At 38.7% G+C, this 22,008-nt stretch overlaps 1 long non-coding RNA gene across 1 annotated transcript in view; it reads left to right on the forward strand.

Moving 5' to 3' along the window:
- Positions 1 to 20,442, forward strand: part of LOC133051039 (uncharacterized) — a 49,286-nt gene extending 28,844 nt beyond the window's left edge. Inside the window, exon 5 of the long non-coding RNA XR_009691755.1 lies at positions 20,326 to 20,442. This is a non-coding gene — a long non-coding RNA (uncharacterized LOC133051039). The remainder of the gene's footprint in view (positions 1 to 20,325) is intronic.
- The last annotated feature ends 1,566 nt before the right edge of the window (positions 20,443 to 22,008 follow it).

The following is a 22,008-nucleotide window of genomic DNA, read 5'->3' on the forward strand; positions in this document are numbered from 1 at the left end:
TGGAAAACTATGGAAATCTGGAATTTTAAAATCTAATGCTCTTTAGAAATGAAATTAATATCCCACTGGAGACTAGATCAGTTTTTTATTGGCATGATCCTAGTCGTAGCTAAGCCAAGAATGAAGAGAATTGAAACAATTAGACTCAACAAAGCAAATACAAAATATCTAATTGGAAGCATGCAAGGAAATTTATGATGTTTGAGATTTTTCCACTAGAATTAAACTCAAGATTTGCGGCAGAGTTTGACTCCAAAACCACCAAGTCACACCTAATGGCTCCTTTACCGCATAGGAACATGTGGAGCCCAGCCCAAATTAGGACTAGTCACTTTATACTCACACTTGATATGTATAGGAGTTTCCACTTTACAGTTCATGGTAAAATCATAAAAGAAGAGCCAAGATTTTGGCGCCACTGAGAAAGCATCTAGTTCTTAGCAAGCACCCATGTGTGGTGTCTAGAGGCCACTGCAAACCTCATGTTCCCAATGGCAAAGAGAGCAAATAAATCATCCGTGGTTTGAAGTTCAGTCCCTGGTTTGTAGTTCAAACCATGTTCAAGAGGTTTTTGAGTTAAACAGTGGCTGAAGCAGAGTACAGAAGAGAGGAAAGGCTGATCAAGAAGACAGATGCCAGAGTAATGACTTAAAGGGTTGTTTTCTAGAATTTTGAAATTTTCTAAATTTGAAAATTCAACATACAATTGAGCCTTGAATGACACGAGTTTGATCTGCATGGGTCCACTTATATGAGGGTTCTTTTTTCCATCAGTAGGTACTACAGTATTATATAATTCACAGTTGACTGAATCCACAGATAAGGAGGGCAGACTATAAACTGCACTCGGATTTTCGAGTGGGCGGAGAGTCTGCACCCCTAACCCCTATGCCGTTGAGAGGTCAGCTCTGCTTCATGTGTACCAATGGCTCCTCTGACGCTTGGAGACATGTCTTTGTAAGGGGACAGCTAGAGGCCTTTTGGGGTTCCACTGGTGGTTTTGAAGGGAGAACCGGCTGATAATATTCTTTTAGTCTTCAACTTGTGCTTTTCAGGGTGCATGGTCGGGAGTGGGTGGATGAAGATTTTATAGATGCTTTTGTATCATCTTACAGTTCTTCATTTTATGTGATAAACTGTGGGAAAGCTGTGTGCAAACCAAATTATATTTTAAATGCACTCACTGAGTGTGTTGAGCAAAGAGATCCAGTAAAGTCAGCAATCACCCTGCAGTCTCCTTTGTGGGAATCTAGACGTTCCTAATTGGGTTTGATTAAAGCTAGGTCCATGTGCCTTATTAAATTCCACATTTGTGTAGAAATTTTACGTCTTTGATGGAAAATCACTAATTACTTCTTCCAGTTCTCCTTTGAGGTTGAGATAGAAGCATTATTAATCCAATTTTGTTTCTATATGTGATTAACATAAACCACTTTGACTCAAATGAAAGACAGTTATTTTCTCCCTATCATCCTGATACACAGTGTTGGAATATATAAATAGCTGAATTAAAAACTGTCAAAAGCTTACCTGTGAAACGAGATTTCTGTCTGCTAACACTGTAAAGTTCATTCTTTTCCAATAGAAATGGATAGAAACACTATGTTGAAAATATTTAGAGTATGTATGTATGTCATAGTATTAATACATGAGTTGTCAAAACTATGGCCCACTGGTCAAATCCAGCCCATCATTTGTGTTTGTATGGCTCACAAACGTGTCCATACACTTTTTAATGCTTGAGAAAATTTGACAGAAGAATAATATTTTGTCACACATAAAAATTATATGAAATTTAAATTTAATTGTCCATAAAAATGTTTTATTGGCATATAGCCATAGTCCTTGTTTATATAATGTTTCCATGGCTGCTTTCATGCTACAAAAGTAGAAATGAATAATTTTGACACAAACTGTATGACTCATAAAACCGAAAATATTTACCAGCTGACCCTTTACCAAAAAAGTTTACTGAAACCTTATGTATGAGGTGATTTGCATCCCAACAGTAAATAGCCCAGCAATGAAAAACAGTGTTCATGTTTGATTAAAATAAAACCTAAAATATAATAAAGTTGTCTGAGATTGAAATATGTTTAAACTATGTAGACACAGAAAATCTAATATTCTAAAGTGAAAAGATACATGTTGAGATAGTAGGTGATTTAAAATGAAGTTCATTCACCTTTTAATAAAATAAAGTTTATAAATAGATGTGGATTGAATCTATACATCATTTTCACTTGGGGGCACTTTAATTTATGATACAAATTTCTTTTAGCTGTAACTCAAGCAAAGGACAGAAAAAAAATCAGCAAAGAAATAACTCCAAAATATGGAGAGAGAAATGATAATACAATCAGAAACCCAATTGAGTGAGTTACAGTAGAGGAAGCATATTTAGTTAAGTTATTAAATGCCTCCCTAACTTCATTCATCTAGTTTTTCATTGTTTGGTTCTATTTTGGAAGTGTTGGCATTCTTTCTGATGATTACAGACTAAAGAAATAATTTTGTATTCTGCTAAGTGTAGTAGGCATTTTACAGTGCTACCTAGGTAATCAGTGTGATTCCTTAGCCTTTTTAGTGAGACTGACATTAGGCTGAGGCCACACTTGGGCTTCTGAGGTAGAGCAGTGTTCTGAGATAGGAGAGTTTAGAATTATATGTATTTTAATGCAAGGAAGGTTAGTGAATCAGGAGGGGAAATAAGATCACTTCTTGTTCATTGACTATACTTACTTAAAAATAAATGTCAGTATTTTGTCAATCACACCCTAACTGATCCTTTAATTCTAAATGTCTTGTGTGTGTTCTGGTCTTTTGTTGTTGTTCAGTGGCTAAGTCGTGTCTGACTCTTTGCCACCCAACAGACTGTGGCATGCCAGGCTTCCCTGGCCTCTACTGTCTCCTGGAGTTGGCTCAAGTTCATGTCCATTGAGCCAAAGAGGCTATCTAACTATCTCATCCTCTGCCACCCTCTTCTCCTTTTGCCTTCAATCTTTCCCAGCATCAGGGTCTTTTCCAGTGAGTCAGCTCTTTGCATCAGGTAGCCAAAGGATTGGAGCTTCAGCTTCAGCATTAGTCCTTCCAATGAATATTCAGGGTTGATTTCCTTTAGGATTGACTGGTTTGATCTCCTTGCAGTCCAAGGGTCTCTCAAGAGTTCTCCAGCACAGTTCAAGAACATCAATTCTTTGGTGCTCAGCTTTCTTTATGGTCCAACTCTCACATCCATACATGACTACTGGCAAAACCACACCTTTGACTATATAGACCTTTGTCAGACAAGTGATATCTCTGCTTTTTAATATGCTGTCTAGGTTTGTCATAGCTTTCCATCCAAGGAGCAAACATCTTTTAATTTCATGGCTGCAGTCATCATCTGCAATGATCTTGGAGCCCAAGAAAATAAAATCTGTCACTGTTTGAACTCTTTCCCCCTTCTATATGCTATTAAGTGATGGGGCCAGATGCCATGAACTTAGTTTTTTGAATGTCGAGTTTTAAGCCAGCCTATTCACTCTCCTCTTTTACCCTCATCAAGAGGCTCTTTAGTTTCCCTTTGCTTTCTGCCATTACAGTGGTACCATCTGCATATCTGAAGTTGTTAATATTTCTCCCAGCAAGCTTGATTCTGGCTTGTGACTCATCCAACCTGGTATTTTGCATGATGTACTCTTCATATACTTTAAATAAACAGGGTGACAGTATATAGCCTTGATGTATTCCTTTTCCAATTTAGAACTAGTCTGTTATTCCATGTAATGTTCAAACTGTTACTTTTTGACCCGCATGCAGCTTTCTCAGGAAGGTAATGTGGTCTGATATTTCTGTCTCTTTAAGAATTTTCCACAGATTGCTGTGATCCACACAGTCAAAGGCTTTCCTGTAGTCAATGAAGCAGAAGTAGACATTTTTCTGGATCTCCCTTGCTTTCTGTGTAATCCAACAAATGTTGGCAATTTGGTCTCTGGTTCCTCTGCCTTTTCTAAACCCAGCCTGTACATCTGGAAGTTCTTGGAATACATACTGCTGAAACCTAGCTTGAAGGATTTTAAGCATAAGCTCACTAGCATGGGAAATGAAAGCACCTGTCTGGTAGTTTGAACATTCTTTGACACTGCCCTTCTCTGGGATTGAAATGAAAACGGACCTTTTCTGTTTCTGAGTATGTCTTCAGACATACTCAGATTACCTCCAATAATTTACAGTAAGGTAACATATGGCAATAAAGGGAACAGGATTCTCACTGAAGGAAGAAGAGCGGCATCACAGGAGGGCCTCGAGGAGACAAGAGAGGCTTGGCTGACCAGAACACCCAAGTAACTAATATACAAATAAACAACAAATATACTAATATATAAATAAATATAACATGCAAATATTTACTAACAGGCAAATATATAATATGTAAGTATATAAAATATCAATATACATAAAATATATATTAATATGTAAATATATTAAGCATGTGAAAATAATCTCTACCTGATTATATAATAAAAAAGACATTAAAATTAAGCAAAAACAAAATAAATGTCAAAGTAATTTTGAAAATTAAAATAGAATTATATAAATATCTAACATTTGAAATTATTATTCTTAAAACTTCAAAATGCACCTAGAATTAATTGCCTGCTCAATGTAGAAATTTTTCATTTACTTTACATTGCTGTTGTCAAATTGCTCAAAGTGTGTTCAAAAGTGTCCTCAAATTGGGTACTTCTGTTTCATGAAATTTGTTTAATGGTGAAAATATTTTATCTTCTTGCCTTGGTTTTGGCTTTGCTGTTGAAATCAATATTGCTTTTGATAATTCAGACCTTAGATCTTGTTCTGATTTCATATACTAGTATTCCACAACATATGCATCTTTTTCTCACTGTATTTTTCTATTATAGAATTTGCAAAGATCTGTGAAAGTTGCTCAGTTTGAGACCCCACAGACTGTGTAGTCCAGGGAATTCTCCAGACGAGAATACTGGAGTGGGTAGCTGTTCCCTTCTCCAGGGGATCTTTCCAATCCAGTGATTGAACCCAGGTCTCCCACATTGCAGGTAGATTCTTTGCCAGCTGAATTACCAGGGTAGCCCAAGAATACTGGAGTGGGTAGCATGTCCTTTCTCCAGCGGATCTTCCCAACCCAGATATCAAACTGGGGTCTCTAGCATTGCAGGTGAATTATTTACCAACTGAGCTACCAAGGAAGCCCCTATAGCTTATGGTAAATATTCCAACACCAATGAGCAAATAATTTGAGGCTTCCTGATGGCTCAATGGTAAAAGAATCTGCCTATAATGCAGGAGACATGGGAGATTCAATTTTGATCCCTGGGACGGGAAGATCCCCTGGAGGAGGAAATGCAACCCACTCCAGTATTCTGGCCTGGAAAATCCCATGGACAGAGGAGCCTGGTGGACTACAGTCCAAAGGGTCCCTAGAGTCGGATATGACTGAGCGACTGAGCACAATAACATATTTAAATAATTTAGCATTCAGATCTCATAGCAAAGTTCATCACACTTCATTGGATTATGCATGAAAATTGCCAATTTAAGGACTCATTTTGCTTCCAAAACTTATTTTTTGGAACTCTATTCACAGAATTTTTATTAAGTGTACTATACACATAAACTTCTTAATTTCTTTCAATTTGCAATAATAACTCATCATGAACGAGAAACCAGGGTCACAGAAATACACTTACAACATAGCCACAGCAGCAAGCAGAAGTGACTGGATGGATTGTAACCATGCCACTTCTGTATGTTCCTGTCCTATTCTAATGTTAACCTAAACCTTTGTTTCCGCATGTCAGCATTTCCTGTTCCTTCTTATTCACCTTGACCTCAGTGGCTTGTATGCATCCAAAGATGTTTCCAGGTTGATTTCTCTGCTTTAATTCTCACAGCATAATTGTAGTGCCTGTCCCTGTTTTCTCAGCTTCTCAGGTGATTTTTCTTGGGATTCAACATTAAGAAAAATACAGATTTCCTCAGAAAGGCTGAGTGGGAATTTCCACATGGAAATATGAAACCAGTCAATCTTACTCTTTCTACTGATGCATCTTTATTGGACCTCATAACTTCTTTACTTAGGGCTTTCTGCTTGCCTTCAGAATGTTTTCCAACTGGCCCAGCTCACATTGATTATCACCTCTTTGGGCTGCATTATTATCTCCAGGCTGTTCTTAGATCAGATGCTTATCTCTGGTCCAACTGGTTGCGACTTGGAGGAAATGGGGTCCAAGACCTGTAAACTGCTGCCTCAGCTCTAGGCGAGCAGTAGGACAGTTTTCCTCAAACAGAGTTTGTAGGTAAACTGGGCACAGTGATTAATGGGTGTCATACCATCCCTGGGACTTGCTATAGCTTCCTTTTAGGGAAAAGACTGTCTGTAGACTGAAATAACAAAATACTGTTGCCTTGTGAAGACAATTACATGAATTCCCTTATGAATTCCCTTACCCTCTAGCTCTTTTTGTTGTTCAGCTCCTGTATACTTACTGAAGGCCAAACCCAAGGCAGAGCTTAACATCTGTGCCAAATAGAGGAGAAGGTGCACAGGATTTGAGTATTTGGAGAGGGAAACCCAGAAGTCGGGAGCTAGAGAAAAAGACAATGTGAAGAGAAGGATCCAGGAAAGAGGAACTCCTCTTGGCAGCACAATCAAGGAAGGAACTTCAAAATCAACAAACAAAAAAAGCAAAAGTAGGAATTGAGTGTCTTGTTTTTTTCAGTGACATACTCTCTTCTATTGGTTCATTTCCTTCCATTCTTTTCACTCTGCTTTTGTACATTTTTTAAGATGGTGTTAAAATGTAGACTTTTTGTTGCCCTCCAAAATCTCTTTTCTTTCTTCTATGGTGATAGAGCCCCTGACTTTTGGCTACACACATGGCCATCTAGATTAGAAACAACACTTTCCAGCTTTCCTTGCAGTGACAAGGGGTCACTTGAGGGAGAGTTCAGGACAGAGGGATCTAAGCAGGAGGAAGAGTCATGTGACAACTTCTGGGAATCATGCCTCAGAGACAGCATGAGTGCCCTTTGGTTTTTTTCCCCTTCATCTCTTTCTTCATCCTACTGCCTGAGATAGAGATATTTCCACCTTCAGTTTTGAGGTTGAGTCCATGCATAGCGGAACATCAGCAGTAATATCCATGTGGTCTTATATATTATATACTAAAATATTACATATTATGCCATACCAGCCTTAGACAGCCAAATAGACTTTCATTTAACAGAAAAATTGGCTTCTACTTACTTTAACCCATGGTATTTAGAAGTTTCTTCACACACATTTGTACTTAAATAATGTAGTTGCATAGATTTTGCTATAATCCACCCTTTTCACTTAACAATGTATCATACATTTTTATTGCCAATATTGTTTGTAACTGCTATAGACTGAGTGGCTGTGTCCCCCACAACTCATATGCTGAAATCCTAACCCCAGAGTGATGCATTAAAAGGTGGGGCTTTGGGGATGTGATTAGGTCACAAGGAATTGTCATGAATGGGATTAGTGCCATTATAAAAGGGACCCCAGAGAGTGCCTTCAGCCCTTCCATCAGTGACCTTGGTAGCACCTGGAATTGTGAGAAATTTCTGATGTTTATAAACCATTCAATCTATAGTATTTTGTTATAGCAGCCCGAACAGATTAAGACAGTAATCATAATTTTTGTTAGCTGTTTATAATTTAATCTCATAAATGTGCCACAGTTTATATAAGCAACTCCCCCTTATTAAATGTTTAAGTTGGCATTAATTAATTTATATATTTAGCTCTTAAAACTCCCTAGTTTTAATTCAGTCATCCATACTAGAAACACAAGTATATAGTACAAGGTAAGGATAATTAATTTTGTGGCTATCCAATAACCATGATACTAATTATTCAATTTCTTTCCCATCCCATTTAGATTTGTGCTGCTGCTGGTATCTGATATTAAATTCTCATATCATTAATTTCTGTTTTATTTATTCTGTTCCGTTAATCTATATATCCTTAGGCCAATGCTCTATGTTAATTATCATGCCTATAAAGCAACCTAACTACAAATAATACGTTAAAATACTTATGACTTTCTTTTTTCACTTGGGTCAGTCTATTTTTACCCATGTGTCTTATAACCATGATATCCTTTTTAGAGCTGAGTCTGTTATTCAAAAACAATACTACTAATAGTGATACCTTGCTTTGAAACAGTATTTATTTCTCAGCTCCTTCAAATGTATTGTTTCAGTTGAGTTCTAAATAGAACTGTTATGACATTCATTATTCAGATTAGTCACATTCAACTACTGTATCTCCAAAAACTTGAAATCAGAGGATTTTTAAAAAGAGGTTACAATCAGGCTCTCTGAAATTGTTCTGAAACGCTCCTAAGGAGACAGCTGCCAACTGCTTTGGCTGCAGCCCGCAGTGTTTGCTGCAGATTATTGATGGCGTTCTGCAGTCAGGTCAGAGCCTGTTAGCCTCTTGCTAACTTTGGTTGCAGCTGTCTGCAGTCACGCTGAGCATGTCAGGTCCAGCAGCACAGACCATCAAAAAGCTGTTCTCCGCCTGCTTTAAAAATAAATCCCTATAAAGTAGAACAAGTAATTGATGTTTTGCAATTTTTCTACTTGGGGACTCGAATCTGATCTTAAGTTGATGAAGCATTAGTAGATCTGCTTAGAAAAGAAGTGAAAAGCTGTTGTTTGAATAATAAAACATGAGGGAGATGTTTTAAAAGATTTTCAGTCTGTACTGCTGACATCAGGATGATATACCATACTCAGAGTTCAGTGGACTTCTCAGAATAGCATCTGTTATGTGCAAAGAGATATGGAAAGAATATATTCCATACTTTAAGTGCTTTAACTACCAATAAGATATGGTTCAAGTGTGATAAGGCAAGAAATTCAAGCAATTTCTAAGATCTTGTATTTTTTTAGAAAAGCTTAAGTGCCAACTAGATTAGCTTGGAAATGTTCCATAACTATACATCTATAAAAATGTGTTTTAAAATGTTGTAAAGTTATAGCGACTCTAATCAGTAGCAAGAAAGTAAAATGGAAGACTTAAGAAGTGTTGTGTAACTAACTTTAAGAAATTCCGTAGAAATTAACTTTTACATTGAGGCAGCCCCAAACAGAAAAATGGATTATGTGAGGCTAATGATCAGATTGGAAAGGATCATCAAGGGCATTCTTTGAGCCATGAAATAGTTGTAGCTTAAGTCAAGCTGCTTAATATACTTAATATCAATATATTTATGCATATTGTATATGCTTAGTCCTGTGCTTATATTATAAAGTCGCAGGAACTTTATGGGAAAAAAAGCAAAAATAAGCAGTAAAAAGGTTGCTCTAAGTCAGTTTCCCAAGTTGGTTCCATCAGAACAAATTTCCACAGGATATGAGCATATGTGCCATGAAAAAAGTGTTTCATGCTAATATATCTAGAGAAATGCTAAAGTGAAAGAAAGTGAAGTTGCTCAGTCATGTCCGACTCTTTGCGACCCCATGGACTGTAATCTACCAACCTCCTCTGTCCATGGGATTTTCCAGGCAAGAGTACTGGAGTGGGGTGCCATTTCCTTCTGCAGGGGATCTTCCTGACCCAGGAATTGAACCCAAGTCTCCCACATTGCAGGCAGACACTTTACCGTCTGAGCCACCAGGGAAGTCCTAAGTGCCTATTTATGTTGCTAAGCACATATCTATATTTCAGGACTCCTCTGAGCCTTCAATAGACCATGATAGGTTGTGCACCTCTAAAAGGGTTTTAGGAGGCAACAATTTCCCAAACTTGATCTCTACTGAGGTGACCTATTTCAATCTCCTGGAACACTGTTTTGGAGAATGCATCTAAAAAGAAACATGTAGTCATTCAGACATTTTTCCCCAAAAAGTCAAGTATGCCAAGAGAACAAATGAAAACTTTCTTTGATACCTTGCAGACAGAAATTTTGGGACCCTGGTTCTAGGAAATTGTGGAATAACTTTTTAATATCCAAAGAGCATATAAAAATTAAAACAGAAGAAGGGAACTCAGGTTTCCATTATAAAGTAGTTCCTTTTTTCCATTTGTAAATTTGAATTTTAAACCTCAGAAAGATCTTAAAATAACACCTCCTTTAGCCAATCCTCTGATTTTACAGATGAGGAAATTGAGGCCCAGATCAGTAAAGTGGTTTGTCCAGAATTATTGTTAGTTAGAACTCTAGTGTGGGATGAAAGCTTGGTTCTGATTGCACTCATTTCATGTTCTCTTCGTCTGATAACTCCCACACAACAGGTCAGTTTTTTTTTTTTAATTAAAACATATAAAGAGAAAAATTAAAATTCTTCCTTTTAGTTCAGGTCAGTTCAGTCACTCAATCATGTCTGACTTTTTGCGACCCCATGGACTGCAGCATGCCAGGCTTCCCTGTCTATCACCAACTCCCAAAATTTGCTCAATCTCATGTCCACTGAGTCAGTGATGCCATCCAAACATCTCATCCTCTGTCATCCCCTTCTCTTGCCTTCAATCTTTCCCAGCATCAGGGTCTTTTCCAAGGAGTCAGTTCTTTGCATAAGGTGGCCAAAGTATTGGAGTTTCAGCTTGAGCATCAGTCCTTCCAAAGAATATTCAGGACTGATTTCCTTTGGGATTGACTGGTCAGATCTCCTTGCATGCAGTCCAAGGGACTCTCAAGAGTCTTCTCCAACACCACAGTTCAAAAGCATAAATTCTTTGGTGCTCAGCTTTCTTTATGGTCCAACTCTCACATCCATACGTGACTACTAGAAAAAGCAAAACTTTGACAGACTTTTGTTGGCAAAGTAACGTCTCTGCTTTTTAATATGCTGTCTAGGTTGGTCATAGTTTTTCTTCCAAGGAGCAAGCATCTTTTAATTTCATGGCTGTAGTCGCCATCTGCAGTGATTTGGGAGCTCAAGAAAATAAAATCTGTCACTGTTTCCATTATTTCCCCATCTCTTTGCCATGAAGTGATGGGACCAGATGCCATGATCTTAGTGTTTTGAATGTTAAGTTTTAAACTAGCTTTTTCACTCTCCTCTTTCACTTTCATCAAAAATGCTTTCTTTACTCAGTCCTTTATTCCACAGCTCTCTCCAGAGTGAATAGTTTTGTTGCCTTTTTATTTTGTGCCCAGGTATCTGTCCTTCTATAATTTATTGAAAACTATATTATTCGTCTGTGAATTTATTCAGTAAACATTCAGTGAGCACATACTGTATTCCAGCCATCCACAGTTGAAGTTTCTGCTCTCAGATTGCTCAGTCTGGTATGAGAGATTGAACATTCTATGATAAGCGCCATGACAGAAGCTAGGTAAAAACTTAAGGGCCACATTTCTTAAATTGTGCGAAGTAAAGAGAGATTTTCTAGAAGGGACGAAACCTTAACTGAATCTCTTTGGGGGCAGATCGGTGTAGGGTAAATAATGTGGATGGTTGTTCTGAGAGCAGCACAGCTAAAGCAGGGGAAGTGTGTAGTGTGTCTGCTGATAGGAGTGCAGCAGGGAAATAAGTTTGGACACATAGAGAAACACCAGATCATGGAAGGCCTTGTATCCAATGCTAATGATCTGGATCTCACATGTTAAAAAGATCCAGCTGGCAGCAATGAAGAGAAAGGATTAGAGTGAAAGAAGGCAAGAGGCTATGGCAGTGGTCCAAGGAAAAAGTGATGAGGGCCTGAAATATGACATGCAAGTAAGAATAGAAACCGAGAGCCTCTCCTCTCAAGAGAATGAGTGTGGCCTGGAACTAGGAGATGAAAATGCAAATATAGAGTGGATTGGTGTGGAACTTGTTTTAGAGATAATATCCCAGGATTGCTATTGGACTAGATGATGTGGGTGTGGACCCAGAGAAGGGGGAGTTGAAGATAACTTACAGTGCTGGCTTAAACATCTAAGGAGAATGGCCCTGATCTGAGTTACAGAAATAGGAGACAAGCAGGATTAGGAGAACATGTTTTGGACATGTTAAGTAAGACATTTAAGAGTGTGGCAAGTTGACAACTGGATATATGTGTGTGTTGGATGCAGAGGAGAGGTTTGGCCTAGAGATATTAATCTGGAAATCCTAAGTATATAGTGTAGGTACTGTGTTTAAAGTTATTAAATGGATGAGAATCTTTCCAGGGAACATGCACAGAAAAAAGAGTAAGTTAAAGATACAGAATATGGAGGGCAGGAAAAGAAGAAGGCCCCAACTGAGGAGACCTAAGAATGATCCAAGAGATGACAGTGATGTAGGAGGAGAGCTGAAAGGTCTGTGGATGTATAAACTAAAAGCTCTGCAATTGAGGTATAAACAGGTGAAGAAAACAGAGATTTAGGAAGTGCAGGAGAAAGGTACAGTTCTGGAGTTGGCTGGGAAATAGGGAAAGATTGAAAGAGGTAGGGTCACACATAAAGTTGACTTGAGAGGACAGGAAATTGAGGAATTCTTCCCCCTGAAAATTGTATTTTTTTCTCTATAAAATAGAAGCAAGTTTATTTTCTGAAACAAAGAGGGGGTGTTGTACTTGAGAGGATTTAACTAGACTAGGGAACAAATAAATGTTGTGGGGAATGAATGAGGGAGTCATCCACAGTGGTCTCGTGGAATGATTGGCGTGCACCGTTAATGGTCCAGGTAAAATGGAACTCCAAGATGCTGAGGGGACACTGATTCATTCTTTTTATTTCTTTATTTAGCTGTAGGGTCTTGTTGCAGCACATGGGATCCTCCCTGGGGCTCATGGGTTTCTCTGCAGTTGTGGCACACAGGCTCAGTTGCCCTATAGCATATGGGATCTGCCCAGACCAGGGATTGGACCTGTGTCCCCTGCATTGAAAGGTGGATTCTTATTGGTTCATTCTTTTTAAATGTATAAGAGACAAGCATTGGCATTTAAGAAAAGAGCTCATTTTTATAGAGAACTGATGAGCTTCTGGACTAGTCTTCCTTTTGGTTAATTACCCACACCCTGGACAATAGAGTCAAGCAATCATAACTCAGAGCAGCACTATTCACTTGATACTCCTGTTACCTGAACTGTGGTCTGAGTGCAGAGCAGGAAGTATGTAGACTAAATCCTGTGAACTTGGAGATCAAAGGTAGCCAAGGGTCATAATCTCAGGATAATATATTTCATTGGATTGTGACATTATCTGATCAGATGGTTGATATTTTTACCTTCCTTGTTGAATACTATAAACCTAAAAGTTAATCATGTGAAAATTCTTCTCTGATAAGAAGGCTTGTTTTATTTTTTTAGCTGTAACTAGACTCCAAAGCATAAAATGGAAACATTAAAGAATGTATTAATGCTTTTAGACATGATTACGTTTGTGGGGGAATTAAAGCAATAAAGAATAAGAAAGTCCACTTAAGGGGGAAACTTGAGACTAAATGAAAGAAATTTTCAAATAAGGCATTAATTATACTCCCATTGAAATCAGAATCTATTGTTTATTATTAATTTAAATAAACAATATATAGATAGATATACTTCCTACTGCAACTTCAGGGATCTTAAAAAAGTTGAGATGAGAGGCCAGTTGCTTATGGGGCTGTAACACAGTGGCTTGAAAATCAATATTTGTCTAAAAGACTGTATAAGATAGCAGTTATAAGAACAGACTATGGGGTCAGATTGCCTGGGTTCACATTCTATTCATCATTTCTAAAACAAGAACCTTGAACAAGTTATTTAATTTCTTAGTCATTTTGTTTTCTAGTCTGTAAAATGTAATTTAAATAGCATATATCTCATTGGGTTTTATGGAAAGTAAATAAGATAATCCATGATACTTTGTAAGGACTCGATAAATGCTAGAATAAACTTTTGAATTTTTTTCCAATTTCTGCACTAAACTATACAGATATTCTTATGGGATAGGAGATACATTTTCAAACAGATAAAATTTTAGAACATACATTGTTTATAAAAAAAATACTGTCAGCTATCAATGAGAGGCAAAAATCCTGTTTTATTTAGTCATTCAATATTCAACAAATATTTATTGACTATCTATTATGAATCAAACATATTCCAAATGTTTGGCACAGAGGATAAATCAGAGAATAACAACAACAAAAACAAAAAAACCCTCCAAATTCCCCTGTTGTTGTGGAGCTTAAATTCTATCAGGGAGAGAGAGTAAATAAAAAATAAACACAGTAAATGAGGAATTTTAGAGTGTGTTGGAAAGTGATTAATATTATTAAAACAAAAAAAGAGTAGGGTGTAGGGGATTATGGGTGGGAATTGGAAGGTTGAGAATGGACGGGGAACAAAGGAAAGTTGTAATTTCAAGTAGGATCATCATGATTGAAAAATGGACAAAGGAACTGGATATTTTTCCAAAGAAGACACACAAACAGCAAGCAGACATGAAAAGTTGCTCAGCATCACTAATCATCAAGGAAATGCAAATTAAGACCACAGTAAGATACTGCCTCACACTTGTCAGAATGACTGTCATCAAAAAGACAGGAGATATATGTTGAAAGGGTGTGGAGAAAAGGAAAGCTTCGCACAGTATTGGTGGGGTTGTAAGTTAATGCATCCACCATATGGAAAACAGTGTGACGGTTCCCCAAAAGATTAAAAATAGAACTGCAATATGATCTAGCAATTTCACTTCTGGGTATTTACCCCCCAAAGCACCAAAAACACTAATACTAAAAGATACTTGCACTCTAGCACATATATGCAGCATTATTGCAATAGCCAACCTAAGTGTCCATCTGTAGGTGAATGCATAGAGAAGATGTGGAGCACGCTTGCGTGTGCGTGCACACGCATACACACACACAGGAATATTACTCATCTATAAAAAATGAAATTTGCTGTTTGGGACAATACCAATGGATCTAGAGGGTATTAGCTTAAGGAAAGAAAGTCAGATAGAGAAAGACAAATAATTGCATGATCTCACTTCTAAGTGGAATCTAAAAACAAAACAGATAAACCAAAATGAAAATAGACTCATAGATACAGAGAACAAATTGGTGGTTGCCAGAAGAGAGGGGAATAGGAGGGCGGGCAAAGTAGGTCAAGGAGATTAAGGTGTACAAACTTCCAGTTACATAATACATACTCATGGGGATGTAATATAGACATAAGTAACGTGTATGGTCTAAACTTACTGCAGTGATCATTTCATAACGGCTATGTGCATTCTCAGTGACTTCAGTCGTGTCTGGCTCTTTGCGATCGCATGGACTGTAGCCCTTCTCTGTCCATGGAATTTCCCAAGCAAGAATACTGGAGTGGGTTGCCATTTCCTTCTCCAGAGGGTCTTCCTGACCCAGGGATTAAATCAGGCTCTCCTGCGGCTCCTGCATTGGCAGGCAGATTCTTTACCACTGAGCCACCTAGGAAACTCCATTTCATAATGATTGCATGCAAATGTCAAATCATTATGGAGTATACCTGAAACTAAATAATATCGAATATCCACTTTATTCAATTTTTAAGATACCAAAAACTAAGCTCTATATAGCTTTTAAAAAGTTAAGTAATCAAGAGTATGTCTTATTGAAAAGGTAACATGAAAAAACAAAACAAGAGAAAGTGACCCTTGGGGGATTGTATAGGTTGCTAGCAGCGCCATAACAAAGCACCACAGACTGAGCCACTTACGCTACAGAAATTCATTTTCTCACAGTTCAGGAGGTTAGAAGCCCAGGATCAAAGTGTCTGCAGAGTAGATTTTTCTGGGCCTCTCTCCCTGGCTTATAGATGGCCGTGTTCTCCCCATGCGCTCACGTAGCCTTCAAACTGCATGTCTGTGTCCAAACTTCCTCTCGTAGGTGGGTTAGGGTCCACCTTATACGCCGCGCTTTAACCTAGTCACGTCTTTAACGGTCCTGTCTCCAGTCACATTTTGAGGTACTTTAGGGGGCTGGGAGGCTTCCCAGGTGGCTAGTAGTAAAGAACCTCTTGCCAATGCAGGAGACATAAGAGAGGCGGGTTCAATCCCTGGGTTGGGAAGACCCCCTGGAGGAGGGCGTGGAAACCCACTGTTCTCGCCTGGAGAATCGCTCGGGCAGACGAGCCTGAGGGCTGCAGTCCAGAGGGTCGCGCCAAGTCGGACGTGACTGAAGCGGCTTAGCATGCGCACATGCACAGGGGCTTAGAACCTAACACGTGAATTTGAGAGACACACATTCAGCCCATAGGAGGGACACTTCACAAAGGAAGCAGCTGGTTCAAAGGCTCCAAAGTGGGGGTTTACAAGAGGCACTCGAGGAACAGCAGGACAGGCATGGCGTGGAAGGGGTGGGGATTGAGGGAAAGGCAGTTTGCGGGGCGGGGGGGCGTTGCACACCGTTTAAGATCTTGGTGTGATACTGTGAGTGAGATGGAAAATCGTGACTGCACTTTCAGCGGGATAGTGACACATTTACTTTATTTTTTTAATTAATTTCTTTTTTAATTGAAGGATAATTGCTTTTCAGAATTTTGCTGTTTTCTGTCAAACCTCAACATGAATCAGCCATAGGTACACATATATCCCCTCCCTTTTGAGTCTCCCTCCCATCTCCCTCCCCATCCCACCCCTCTTGGTTGATACAGATCCCGGGTTTGAGTTTCCTGAGCCAGACAGCAAATTCCCATTGGTTATCTATTTTACATACGGTAATGTGAGTTTCCATGTTACTCTTCCCATAAATCTCACCCTCTCCTCCCCTCTCCCCATGTCCATAAGCCTGTTCTCTATGTCCGTTTGACACATTTACTTTATATTCCAAGTCACTGCTGTGTTGAAAACAGACCATAGGAATAAGAGGAGAAGGGTGACCAGCTGAAGGCCCCCACCATGAGCCAGAAGAGAGATGATGAGGCTCAGAGCAGGAGTACTGCGGTATGGATGGTGGAGAGTGTCAGGATGCATTTTGATCTCTGTATATTCATTTATCAAGCACGCATTGAGGGTCTTCTATTTGTCATGGCCACTAATGGGGCAGAAATGGTCAGAAATGTGTCTAGAAAGATTCACAGAAAAAAAATGAGGTATGAAAGGGAAAACTGAATTGCCTTTTTCAAGGAGAAGAAAATGAGAGACAGAAATGCTTATAAAGATAGTAAAATGTAAGATCCTTAGTGGTTATTAAAAAGATCTTTTAATTAAATGTCTACTCTATTCAAATATCAAGAAATTTGTGTATAAGATGATGAAGAATGCCATCCCAGTTCATCTAAGAGCTCTGGTACCGTCTATTTCCCCTTACCTTTCAGCCTGTCTCTACATTCCATGTAAATAAAACTTGACATTTCCCCTTTTCATAATCCAGACATCTGGTTGCAGCATGTGGGGCATTTTTAAGGCACGAGAAGGGGAAGCGCTGATGTGAAACAAAGGGCAACATGAAAAGGAGGGAAGAATGGGTGGGAGGAAAGAAACAAGGGATGCTTGGTGAAGGGGATGGACAAACAAAATTCATCCAACCCTCACGCCAGGGTCCACAAACAAGCAAACAAACACTAACTGCAAATTGTATTTCATCAGGAACAAAATGGAAAGGGACGTAGCTGTTACAATCAGGGTTAACAACTACCATACTTTGAAAGGATGATGTATTACTTTGCTAGGACAGCCATTACAAAGTACCACAGACAATATGGTTAAACAAGAGAAATTTATTTTCTCACAGTTCTGGAGGCTGGAAGTCTTAAGATCAAGATGTGGGCCAGGCTGACTTCCGGGCTTTGCTGTTTGGCTTGCAAGTGACTGTCCGACTGTGTCCTCACACGGTGTTTCCCTTGACTCATGCATCTTTCGTGTCCTGTGTGTCAAAACTGCCTCTTCTTATGAAGACACAATTCAATCCATGACAGTACTTATGCAATTTCACTGAACATTTTAAAAATTCTTCATATATTCCTTTAATCCATGTTGGAGTTTAAAAAGAATGCAGAGAATGAGATGGTTAGATAACATCACCGACCCAGTGGACATGAATTTGAACAAACTCCCAGAGAGAGTGAAGGACAGGGGAGCCTAGCGTGCTGCAGTCCATGGGGTTGCAAAGAGCTGGACACAACAGCGACTGAAAACACCAGTAAAGCTTATTAATGAAATATACAGTCAAATACTTTAGTCTTTAGTAGAGTTGCAACAAATATACAATAAACATTATTTGAACTTACTACCATTTCATCGTTAGGAAACAGAAGTTTGATTAGCAAAATGAGCCTGATTCAGGCCATGTGTTATAACCATAGGTTTTTCAAGTAAAGTACTTAGGTTAATCAATGCCTTCTATTGTTCTGTAAACAGAACAAAGATACAGAATATACTTTAAATCTACAATATTATATGTGAATACATGTATAAATCATGGGAAACTAAATGCATAAATAATTCCTACCATGATACAGTGCATTCAGTTAGATCTCATTTATTACATTGTCTTAAGATAAAATGTTTCAGAAATAAAATTAAAGGAGAATTTTCTACATATTTGGTTTTAAAAATTCTTCACAGACTGAGAATAATAATTATGTCTCTATCAAAGATAGGCTGAGAAACTAATTTGGAAGGATCTTAATTCTTTACTAAAACCAAAAGTAAAAAAAAAAAGCTCATTTAAAATACCATGTGAAACCAGTTCATATTTCTTATCATATTTCACTTTTTTGTGGAGCAGAGGGAACTATAATTTGGGCTAAGCTCTTAGGAATAGAAGTCAAAACATTTATTACATTTTATGGAAATGGAAATGTGTGTTTGAGTATCTATTATATTTTCTAAAATTTTTTCTTTCAAGTACAAATAAATATTTATCTCTCCAAAAGGTACTGTTAATTTTGCGCTTCTCTTTAAAGAAACCTATGGCTCACTAAAAATCTGATGCTTTGACTTTACAGCTGTTGGAATTTCAGTCTCATAGCTATCCTGTGTGCCTGTTTAAACACTTGTTTATAAAGATGTGCTAAAGAAATGGCTGCTACCATGTGTTAACTTCACAGTGGGCAAAGCTGTCAGTCAGTTAGACTGCCCTATTTTTTTCCAGTCTGTTTTTTCAAGTTGCAAATTCTAAATAAGTAGTCTGTTAAATTATTTCACATAATTTAAAAATAGCATGTCATTACCATCAACCACCAAGTAGAATGATTTAATTTTAAATCCCTTCTCCATTCACTTACTGAAGAAATGATTCTGTGATCAATTTGACCTTTCACCAGCATAATTGCCAAGTAATTAACAATGATAAATGATTACCATCTGAAAATTTTAACTAATCATTAAAGGATGGCATACACTTGGTACAAGCCAGGAACTGTTTTATACAAAATATTAGAAACACTTATTTCACCGATTCAGTGCATACTTTTGAAATGTCTATTATGTGCCAAAATTGTCCTCAAGTTTATTTTCCTAAGCTAAATGAAACAAATAAGTGATATATTAGAAGGTATTAAGTGGTACAGAAAATAATGAAAGTAGGAAAGGGGAACTGGGAATATGTGTGTGAGATTTAGAGGGTGCAATTATAAGTAGGATGTTCAGAAAAGATGAGGGAGACGTGTGGGCTTCTGGAGGAGGTACAGCTGACCTACCATCCTGACTTGTCTGGGACTAATGGTTTCCCAGGACGCGTCCTGTTGCTAAAACCAGGGCAGTCCCAGCCTAGGCAAACCAGACAACTGACCACATGAGGTGTGTTCCAGATAGAGGAAGAAGAAGACACAGGTCCTGAGAGGAGAGCGTGTCTGGCAGTTTCAGCAACCAGTAAGGAGGCCAGTGTGGCTAGAGGAGATGAGTTCTGTCATGCAAAGGGGTCTCAGCATTCAGGGCCTGATCCTGGGTGCCCTGCCGCCTGAACCCACTCCTCAGCCTTGATGCAGTCAACCCCAGATGCTGCTGACAGGCTTGCCCATGTTCTTTCCAGGGTCTTGCTGTCAGCTGTAGAGACTTGCCTCCTCCAAGTTGGTGTTTCTTTGAGGGAGCAGCCCATGACTAATGACTGGTTAAAATGGGCCTACAGTGGCCTGGCCCCCTGTCCTCAACCTAGCTCAACTCAGCCTAGACCTGCCCCTAAAATTGATTGAAGCCTCATCTGTAACCAACTGCAATTCAGATTTTCCCTTCGCCTCAGTTCCTTACCCTGGTGCCTCAGATGGTAAAGAATCTGTCTACAGTGCAGGAGATGCATGTTCGATCCCTGGGTTTGGAAGATGCCCTGGAGAGGAAAATGGCTACCCCTCCGGTATTCTTGCTCGGGGAATCCCATGAATAGAGGAGTCTGGTGGGCCACGGTCCATGGGATCACAGAGTCAGACACAACTAACAATTTCACTTTTCTTTTCAGTTCCTTACAGGTGGGTTTCCTGAGAGCATTCCTCAGTAAGCTTTCCAGCTGCATCTCCATTGTAGTATCCGTGTCGAACAAACCCAAGCCAAAACAGGACTTGAAAGTGATTTTGAGAGACAGGTAAAACCTCTGAAGGCTTTTGAAATAAACTGAAACCAGAAGTAGTTTCTCTTCTCTCTCTCTCCTTAGTCATAAAAGAGTACAGAACTTTCTTAGTTGCCTATTTCAGATTATTCTTCTGCACTTTGTTGTAGTTATTGCAGAGGGTGGGAGAACTGGGCTATAACCCAACTGGAAACTGTAGATTTGCTGAATGGTTGGCATTTCCCCCTTTCTTTCGACATGTGAGCAGTGGCAGGACCAACTCCTCAGCTGATGCAGAGAACCCATATACTCCTAGATGGGTTACATCATACATTGAATTCCATTGTGTTATTGGGCCTATGGTGGTTGTTTTAAATAAAGTAGGTACACCAAAGTGAAACAAGAAAAAGGGAAATCTTTGCCCTCAAGGATTTTATTCTACTCCCTCTGATCCACTTTATTGAAAATGTTCAATAATAAATGGCTTACTCCAGCATACCTCAGGAGCTTAATTTCCTGTGGAGCCAGCAGTAGTAGGCAGTGGTTGGGGAGATGAGGAAATATCAAATGGGAAAACAATGATCTCCTTTCTAGTCACACACGCCACTTAAATGTCCAGCTACCCAGGACATGTATTAGGTGTATTTATTATGGCCAGCATTTTCATATTTCAGGCTTCACTGTAGAGTTTCTAGGCCAACAATAGGCTCCAAATTCATATTACTTAGGAAAACAATGACTAGGAAAATATTAAGTAGGTGGTAACTCCATTCTTCATCTTGTGTATGAAGAGGCCCTTTGTCCTACAGTTCAAATGTTGTTTTTAACAAACTTGCTCAGTGTAAAAGTCTCCCTGACATATGAATTTTTCCTGAGGATGTGTGAATTTTCTATATGATTAAAATTTTTTAGAGATGGACTATGGTTAATTGTGTTTATGGTCTGTGTGTACAGTCTTAGCTATTCAGATTCAGAAATGAAAATAAAAAGGATGTTTTGCTTGATAAAATATTTATAAAGCTGTGAAAAGTACAGTTCTTTGAAAGTAGATCTAAAGTTATTCCTGACTCTAAAACTGATTCAGGTGTGACAGACCTTAGAGGGGAGAGGTTCTGTAACACAATGAGGTTCTAAAAAAACAAGCAGATATTGAATGAATCTTTCACATGAATTTTTAAAAAATAATTGTATTTATTTGTTTTTGACCGTGCTGCATTTTCATTGTTGTGCAAGCTTTCCTCTAGTTTGGGCAAGTGAGGGCCACTCTCTTGGGGTGCATGGACTTCTCACTATGGGGTTTTTCTTGTTGCAGAGTGGGAGCTTTAGGGCGCATGGGTTTCATTAGTTATGGCTCTGGGACTTAGTTGCTCTGCAGCAATTGGGAGCCTCCTGGATGAGGGATTGAACTTGTGTCTCCTGCATTGGTAGACAGACTCTTTACCACTGAGTGACCAGGGAATCCCCTCTTCCACATGAATTGAATTTAAAAAGTGGACGGTGGTGGGGACCCCACTGTGGATTCTGGGGCTCACTAAACAGATCTACAGCTTCTAGTAAATCCCTTAATCCTTCAGAGCCTTGGCTACCTTACCAATT

This window comes from Dama dama, chromosome 33 (assembly GCF_033118175.1).
Source record: "Dama dama isolate Ldn47 chromosome 33, ASM3311817v1, whole genome shotgun sequence".
In the NCBI taxonomy this organism is placed as follows: domain Eukaryota; kingdom Metazoa; phylum Chordata; class Mammalia; order Artiodactyla; family Cervidae; genus Dama; species Dama dama.